The sequence below is a fragment of the Bison bison genome, unplaced genomic scaffold, assembly GCF_000754665.1.
Source record: "Bison bison bison isolate TAMUID 2011002044 unplaced genomic scaffold, Bison_UMD1.0 scf7180017864220, whole genome shotgun sequence".
Classification (NCBI taxonomy): Eukaryota; Metazoa; Chordata; class Mammalia; order Artiodactyla; family Bovidae; genus Bison; species Bison bison.
The window spans coordinates 789,667-799,102 of record NW_011494792.1 but is presented as its reverse complement, the minus strand read 5'-3'; the positions used below and the strand labels follow the sequence as shown (position 1 = coordinate 799,102).

At 38.9% G+C, this 9,436-nt stretch overlaps 1 pseudogene; it reads right to left on the bottom strand.

The window, feature by feature from the left end:
• The window catches only part of LOC104992634, a 17,779-nt pseudogene that overhangs the window by 8,054 nt on the left and 289 nt on the right, over window positions 1-9,436 (bottom strand).

Genomic DNA, 9,436 nt, shown 5'->3' with positions numbered 1-9,436 from the left:
TTATTAAGTATCTTTTTTTTTTTTTTTTTTTAGTATTTGAACCAAATATAATGCATATATACCTGCTGCTGCTGCTGCTAAGTCGCTTCAGTCGTGTCCGACTCTGTGTGACCCCATAGACCGCAGCCCACCAGGCTCCCCCGTCCCTGGGATTCTCCAGGCAAGAACACTGGAGTGGGCTGCCATTTCCTTCTCCAATGCATGAAAGTGAAAAGTGAAAGTGAAGTCACTCAGTCATGTCCGACTCTTAGCGACCCCACAGACTGCAGCCCACCAGGCCCCTGCGTCCATGGGATTCTCCAGGCAAGAGTACTGGAGTGGGTTGCCATTGCCTTCTCCAAGCAAGAAGTACAGTACTTACAAATTCACTGAACATTTCTCGGGCGAGCCTATAGTTATGGTTAGCCACCGTGGTTGCTGTGTCAAACAGGTTTTGAAGGGCATCTGGCCCTTGCCAGATGGGTTTTGACAGAGGGGTGCAGAGACCACACCCTGGCACAAGAGTAGGTTTGACACCACGAGCAGCAGGAGCAGGTGGGACTCTGCATAAATAAAAACAAGAGCCACTCAGAGATGATGTATTAGCCTGAGGTTAGCAAAAGCCATCCTGTCCAGGGAAGCCTCATCTCTCCCTGTTGCCCTGAGCAGGATTTGGTGATGTAGTAGCTGGGTGAAGAAGAAGCAACATCTTCCACTGTGTAAATTTAAATAGGTGATGATATTTGTGCAGATGTAGTTATAGAAGTAGATTACTCCCTGCATTTTTGTACTGCTCCCAGAAGTGCTCCTTTGCTCTGCAAACATTTGGAGCTTAAGTTAATTCTGAGCCAGTGTTTAGGTCATTCTCTAAAGATAGTTGAATGTCTTGGGACTTTCTGCAGACTCTTAGCAGCAAACTCGTCTAGGAGTTTGTAACTTTTTCACTCTACATTGACTAATGCTTGCATTTTAGATACTGAAATGGCAAGAATAGTACAGTTGATCTGTGTGGTTTACCATCACGCTGGGGAAGAGTAACCACATGAATGCTTGATTGCTACTCTTGAGTGCAAAGAGAATACTAAGAGAAAAGGATAGTGTCGCTTGAATCTGCTAACCCACCTTAATAACCCCATGGATTTCCTTGATACTTTGCCAAAAGTTTGAAAAATTTTGTAAAATTTGTGCTTTACAATGATCCTGTGAGATAGGCTTGACATTATTATCACCAAATTATACTAATGAAACAATAAGACTTAGAGTGGGTAAGTGATTTTCCTAAGTCTCATTGTCAGCAGATGGAGGTGACTGGGCACCATAATGTCATCTTTTCACTTCCTCATGTCATATCACACAACCTTGTGGGCTCTCGGTCTACAATGCGGTAGAGACCTGGGTTTGATGCCTGGGTTGGGAATATCCCCTGGAAAAGGGAAAGGCTACCCACTCCAGTGTTCTGACCTGGAGAATTCCATGGACTGTATAGACCGTGGGGTCACAAACAGGTCATGACTGAGCTGGTGATGGTGTTGGTGGTGGACAGGGAAGTTGGTGATTGAAATGGAAGCCTGGCTTGCTGTAGTCCATGTGGTCGCAAAGAGTCAGACGTAACTGAGAGACTGAACTGACCTTTAGGATAGCAGAATATCAAAAATTCGAACTCAATTGATCATTTATTGGTAGATGGATAGCTATATGAATTATTTGGGTTAAGATATAATTTGGTGATCTTATAACACATCTAAATATCCGATACATGACTGAAGAGGGTGTCAGTGAGTCATCCATACTGTAAACTGAAGGAATCAATTATCAAAGGATAACTATGCATTAACCTTGTAGTTTAATGAGCAAAATAAACTGATAAACACTATTGTCCTTTTCTCAGTATAATAGCAAGCTATAATCCCTCCCTGTAACAATTTTAGATGCTATAGTGCCCAAGCATTGAAATTGGGGCTGTTTCTGGAAACGCGTAGGTATGAGCCCTGCTCCAGAGTTCTTGTTCTTGATGCCGGTGTCTTCTGTTCTCTGGTTCACTAAGTCCCAGGCTTTCTCTCCTGAGCATCATCTGGTTCTCCTGTTTACACAAGTGTTTGTACTGTGGTTCTCCTGCTCTTCTGATCAGGCTACACAGCCTCTTGATGATTTATTTCTTACACTCTTTGTGCTTTGTTTTCCTGATGCTTCTTAGTGTATTTGCTTTCATATCTACCTCTATTCCTGAATTTCAGTATCTACAGCTGCCCTACCTTATCCTCTTGCTGTCTAAATTTTGGCTTTTAGCATCATCATATTTTTATGAACTTCATTTTCCTTTTGGTCCAGTTTCTGGTATTCAAATTAAGCTGGGTTCTCACATATGGCTGTTCTTGGCACCTCAAGCAACTTTGAGAAGTTAGCTTTCTCTCTATGCAATACTGCCCCTTAATTTGATACCATTGTGGACTTGTTATAATTTCACTTCCTGCCTCATATTTTATCTTTGTCTTTTTCTAGCTGCTGTAAATTCAGTACTATGTGTCCTTATGTTGGTATTAATATTTAAAATAAATCCCTAACCTGATGTAGCAGATAATTAAAAGGAATATAATCAAAGTAGTAATAATAAATCCCCCCAAATTAATATCCATACATGCTCCCATTTTTAAAAGATTTTCCATCCAAATACTATAATAATATTAGTGGAATTTATTTTTCTTTTACCTGCATCCATTTGGTAACTTTGCATGGACACTTGATGATTTCCAAATTAATTTAGGCCCCCACGATGTACAGTGTGTGGTGTTTATTGTGTAAGGGCAGCAGTGACAATCTTTGAAGATTCGTTGTTTGATAGTGAATATTCAGCCCCAGGCCACTTCTCTTTGCTTATCAAACTGACTAGTTACAACTGCATTTGTAAACATGAGTGAGTTCAGAGGTTTCTTCAATCTCTCACTAACTCCTAAGAAAGATTTCTTTTTAAGGTACTGACTGTATAACTAGACATTTGAGAAATGCTGCAATGTTTTAAATGACTCGTGAAAGCAGAAGAAGATTTTCTGTTGAAGTTCACCTGGAAGATGAACTTGATTTTGACTATCAGCAATGTAATATTAAACTTTTGAGGTATTCAATGAAATCCTCTAAGAAAAAATAACTGTATAAGACTTTTCTCTCTCATTAATTTATATCTTTTGATGTTTTAGAACTAGGAGGAATATTCTTCAGGGGGGAAAAGCCGCTGGAAGTGACAATTTCACTAAGCAATCAAGAGTTAGCGTATTTTCAATTAAATGAAAAATGCTGCATGCAATGCTCTTTACAGAGACTCTTGGTATGTTTCATAATTCAGTTCTTAAAAAGTAAAACTATTTTTTCAAAAACCAGGGAAAATTCTAAACTGTGAATGCCAACTGCCTGAAACAAATACTCACTGTGTTTCTACTGCATCTACTAGTAATATCTACTGATGTTACTCATAAGAATTATCGGATGTGTGCTACCTGTAATAGACAGCATTGTGTTTGAACCAAATCTGCCCTTTGTGGAAATACGACAGTGAAGAGACAGAACAAAGGGTGTGTGTGAGTTGATCAAGAAAAGGATAATTGGAGCTATGAAGTTATTCATTGATCATCTTTTATGACAGCCACTTAACCAGTTTTTCTCAGTATACTTTCCTGTAGATACGGAAATGAAAATTTTTCATGCTACCACATATGGGGCAACTCTATACTGCTTCCTACCCCCATTTGAAACAGAAGATCCACAATTCTTGAGCAAGAGTGGCAAGAAAACTCACCACTAGATTCTTGATTATTATTTAGGCTTTAATTAGGTACCATATTTTCTGCTATCACTGTGTAAGTGCCACACATGTTGGAAATTTCTTTTGAACTCAGGCAGATGCTTATCAAGAAATCATTCATTTCTACCTAAACACTTTTAGGTGACAGGTCAGTGCTTCCGATGATACCACAAGCAGTACTTTTACCAAATCCTAACAGTTAGCTTATATTTCATTATAAATTGGAAAGTGCCTTGAAGTTTCCCAACCCAATCCATGTCATAATTGATAAAAAGCAACATCAATTTGGGATAACTGAGAACAGCCTTCAGATGGCTGAACACTGAGAAAAAACTGAGACTGGGATTATCTTATATTCAAGACATTTTTGTCTGTATCACTCATGCTATAACACAGGAGGTAATTTATAATGTTTAAATATACGCTGCAAACACCTTTTTGGATAGAACATTGCAATATTTAGTCCATGGGATACAAATAAGTGAAACACATATATTCTACCCTAAAAGGCTTTGTAATCTTCTTGAGAATACAGCATATATGATGAGGAAGAAAAAAAAAACTTCATAAAATATATTCTTAATGATCACAGATGGTTTTAGATTTGAAAGAGACTTTTGATCTTTGTTTTTTACATAGCATAATTTACTTATTTTTGTCTGTGCCATGTCTTCATTGCTGCATGGGCTTCCCTCCAGTTGTGGTGAGTAAGGACTACTCTGGGTTCTGGAATAAAGACTTCCATGGACTGTATAGACACAAAGAGTCAGACACGACTGAGCGACTGTACTGAACTGAATGACATGTGAGTATGATGGGAGCTATTTCAATAAAAACAAAAATGAAAAATTTTGCTAAGACCCTTGAGCCTAAAAATGTTACTATCCAATTAGGAATGATCTCCAACATGTAAACAGATAAAAATTAAAGCTTAGGCATCTGTATTCTTTTTTTTTAATTGTTTTTGTATATTTTATTTTAAAAAATTGAATGTAGTAATTATAGATAATGTGTGATAATTTTGACTTTTGAACAAAAAGTCTATACCCACTCTACTAAATGGACATAGCCAAAAGAGGCCATGGTCACATATGAAGAGATGCATCAGAAAATAAATATATCTGAAGGACTTTTCCATTTAACAAAGAAACTCCTGGTGCCAATCCTTTGGTTAAGGAGGATTCTATCACTGACTGTAGCTTTCTTTTGGATAATCAGAATGTTTGATTGCATAGTCCACGATCTGATAACTTCTGCTGCAGACTGTTCTTCTCTGAGACATTTCTTCTACTCTCAAAGGTTTCTGTTGCTTTCTCTGCAAGAGAACCCAAGAATGTATCGAGAAGATTAAGAAAAGGCAGGTTTAAAACAAGCTGTTGCATGCTCCATTTCTTCAGTCATGTTCAACCATTTTTGACCATATGGACCACGAGGTTGCTCTGTCCATGGGATTCTCCAGGCAAGAATACTCCAGTGGGTTGCCATTTCCTTCTCTAGAGATCTTCCCAATCCAGGGATCTTACCTGCATTTCCTGCATCTCCTGCATTACAGGCAGATTCTATAACAAGCTTTCAAGTGGCTTAAAATATTGGATTGACAGGAAAGGTCATCTGGGTTTTTCATAAGATTGTACAGAAAAAAAATTAGAACTTTTTGGCCAACATAATATAATACAACCTGGAGAAGAGCAAAGCCAGATTGAGATGACAGGCTGCTTGCAGTGCCAGCACGGAGGGTCAGGCAGGCTCAAGTGAGGGACTAGTCCTGGGAGGCCACGTTGAGATGCTGAAAAGATGTCAGGGACAATGGGCAAACTTGGATGACTGTAAACTGATTCCAGTGTTCGATTCAGGCAACAAGCTGGATGGTGAGAGAAGATGATAGTCAGATGAAAGAGAAGTGAGGTCAGCGGCTTTAAAGTAGAGTGTTCAGGTTTGCACTCAAGACTAAGGATTCCAAAGCCTTTCTGCCATTCTAAGGGTGTTTGAGAGTTGCAAAGGGAGAAAAGATCATGGTTTTCTAGACTATGGGTCCAGCAAGTGTAATAATTCTTTTTTCCTGCTAAAGCTGAATAATACTAGCTTTAGTGCAGTGCATGCATGCTCAATTAAATCGTGTCTTGAGTCTTCTGCAACCCCATGGATTGTAACCCACCAGGCTTCTCTGTCCATGGGATTTCCCAGGCACGAATACAGGAGTGGAATGCCATTTCCTTCTCCAGGGGACCTTGCCAACCTTAGGACTAAAGCCACATCTCCTGCATTGGCAGGTAGATTCTGTACCACCTAGACTCCTGGGAACCCCAATTTTAGTGTAGTTCATGCCAACAAACGAGCGAGCACTCAGTCTTCCATTATTGTTTGGTAACACAGTTAAGCAACCCAAGAGTATATTTGCATTTTTTGTTATGTGTTTGATTACTTATTGGTATTTATTATTCTGGTGGATTTTAATATATGTAGTATAATATAAGAGATTTGGTTTTCCTATGGGTATATTCAAATCCATGTGGTAATAGTCTGAATATTGCATTTTCATCAAAGAAAGTAATTATGTATCAAATTCTTTCTTACTAAGGCATATTCCTATTTCTCACTGTAAGAAATGTTTTTCTGAAGGATATTGAAGACTTACATACCTCTATATAGTTGGTTGTGAGTAATATAAAAATGGAGTTAGTAAATATCCATTATCTCATCTCCCAGAAATTTGACATTCATTGTAAATTGAACAATATTATTATACATCATTAGTGAAATGAAATGAAACATGTGAAATGAGAGTTATATTTAAAGATTCAACCACTTTGTAGGTGATGTATTTGTAACCGTGTTTTATTATGTGTTTCCTGATGTGAGGGAAATATAAACTGAGATATAGTGTTCTAAGATGATTTAAATTTTGGAAAGATACATGAAATTTTTAGTTGAGATGAACATGTTAAATAGTTTGGTTTCACATTGGAATTTCTTTATGTATAGGCTTCATAATAGGCCTTTAAATACATAAAAATGAACCATTCAATAAACTAGAGTTAGAAATTAAATATTTAATACCTTAATTAATATTTATTAGTGTGATAGCAGAGAAGGCAATGGCACCCCACTCCAGGACTCTTGCCTGGAAAATCCCATTGACAGAGGAGCCTGGAAGGCTGCAGTCCATGGGATCGCTAAGAGTCAGGCACGACTGAGCGACCACTTTCATTTTTCACTTTCATGCATTGGAGAAAGAAATGGCAACCCACTCCAGTGTTCTTGCCTGAAGAATCCTGGGGATGGGGGAGCCTGGTGGGCTGCCGTCTATGGGGTCACACAGAGTCGGACACGACTGAAGTGACTTAGCAGCAGCAGCAGCAGTGTTATATGGGCTTCCCTCCTAGCTCAGTTGGTAAAGAATCTGCCTGCAATGCAGGAGACCCAGGTTCAATTCCTAGGTCGAGAAGATCCCCTGGAGAAGGAAATGGCAACCCACTCCAGTATTCTTGCCTGGAGAATCCCATGGACAGAGGAGTCTGGCAGGCTACAGTCCATGGGGGTTGCAAGAGTTGGACACAACTTAGGGATGAGAGAAAGAGAGTGTAATACTCTTTGCTTTGCCGATTAAAATTTGACAAGAGTCTCACCTGTTTCCTTTTTATCTTTCCATTTTGAAAAGCATCTTGGATATATTTGATATTCTTTTTTTGTAAAGAGATAATATTTATTTCTTAAAGTATTTTTTTTCACAACAACTGAAATTGCCAAGAAATAGCAAACAATTGTGAAGAATCAAAATCCACAAAATTTATTCATTGCACTGCTCTTTTGATTTAAAAACAGATACACTCTTTTGTGAATATTCTGTTTGTTTTGCTCCAGTTTTATCGTTATAGTAATAGATTTTGCCAAAGTACAGCAACTATTTCATGTCCCATCTCAGGCCAGGTGCAAATGATGCTTGCTATTGTGCTAGACCTTGGGACTCAGGTGGGACTGAAGCAAAATTGTGGTTAATCAAACTGACAGTGAAGAAGAGTGAAATTACATGAATTTATACCTAGTACCTCAGATGGTAAAGCATCCGCCTGCATTTCAGGAGACCTGGGTTCAATCCCTGGATCAAGAAGATCCCCTGAAGAAGGAAATAGCAACCCACTTCAGTATTCTTGCCTGGAGAATTCCACAGATGGAGGAGCCTGATGGGCTACAGGCCATGGAGTCGCAAGGAGTCACACAAGACTGAGCAACTAACACACACATACCACTATCAACAATTTATTCAATATAAGGGTGTGGAGGTACCCAAAGTTTATACATCAGGATTATGCAGATACTTTTAATGTATTGGTTATGGACTAACCATAAAGAAATCTTGCTATTTGCGATAACATGAATGGATCTTGAGCATGTTATGCTATATGAGATAAGTCAGAGAAAGACAAATGCTGTATGATCACACTTAAATGTGGAATCAAAAAACAACCATGATGGACAAAACATAACTACAGAGAATAGATTGTTGGTTTCCAGATGCGGGGTTTGGGTGGGCAGCCAACATGGGTGAAGTGGGTTAAAAGGGACAAATGTGCAGTTACATATAAGTCATGGGGACATAACACAGGGTGTGGTGACTCTAGTTAATAATAGTGTATCGCACACTTGAAAGTTGCAAAGAGAGTAGATCTTAAAAGTTCTCACCTCAAGAAAGAAATCATAATGTGATGATGGATGTTAACTAGATTTACTCTGGTGATTATTTTCCATCTGAGCCACCAGGGAAGCCCCTATATGCAGTATATACAAATACCAAATCATTGTGTTGTACATCTAAAACTTGTATGATGTTATAGTAAATTAAACTAATATCTCAATTTAAAAAATACACCTCGGAAAAAAGGAAGGAGAGACTTTGATCATATGCAGTTCTATGTTCCTTATGCTCCTATTTCACCTATATTAATTGACTTAAGAATCTATGCCCACATAGCCCTGAATAACATGATGACTTGAAAAACTTCACTGACAAGAGTTAAAAGGTAGAGAGTCTAGGTTGTAATATTCATGCAACAGGCCTTTGACCTTGGAAAGGAGAACATAAGACTCCTCAGATTTTACTGATAAACCCTCTGCCCTTGTCCAGGTGGTGAAAAGTGAAAGTGAAACCTGCTCAGTCATCTCCGACTCTTGTGACACATGAACTGTATTCTCCAGGCCAGAATACTGGAGTGGGTAGCTGTTCCCTTCTCCAGGGGATCTTCCCAATCCAGGGATTGAGCCAAGATCTCCCACATTGCAGGCAGATTCTTTACCAGCTGAGCCACAAGGGAAAATGCCAAGAAATGAGGAAATGCTCAGTCTTCTACTTTTATTTGGTCAGGGTAAAGCAACCAAGGAATATGTTTATGTATTGTGTGATGTGTTTGGTTACTTAGGAATGTTTTTGTGTTTTTTTTTTTAATTTTAATGTATGTAGTATAATATAAGAGATGTGGTTACCTTATGCTGCTGCTGCTAAGTCGCTTCAGTCATGTCCGACTCTGTGCGACCCCATAGATGGCGGCCCACCAGGCTCCCCCGTCCCTGGGATTCTCCAGGCAAGAACACTGGAATGGGTTGCCATTTCCTTCTCCAATGCATGAAAGGGAAAAGTGAAAGTGAAGTCGCTCAGTCGTGTCCAATTCT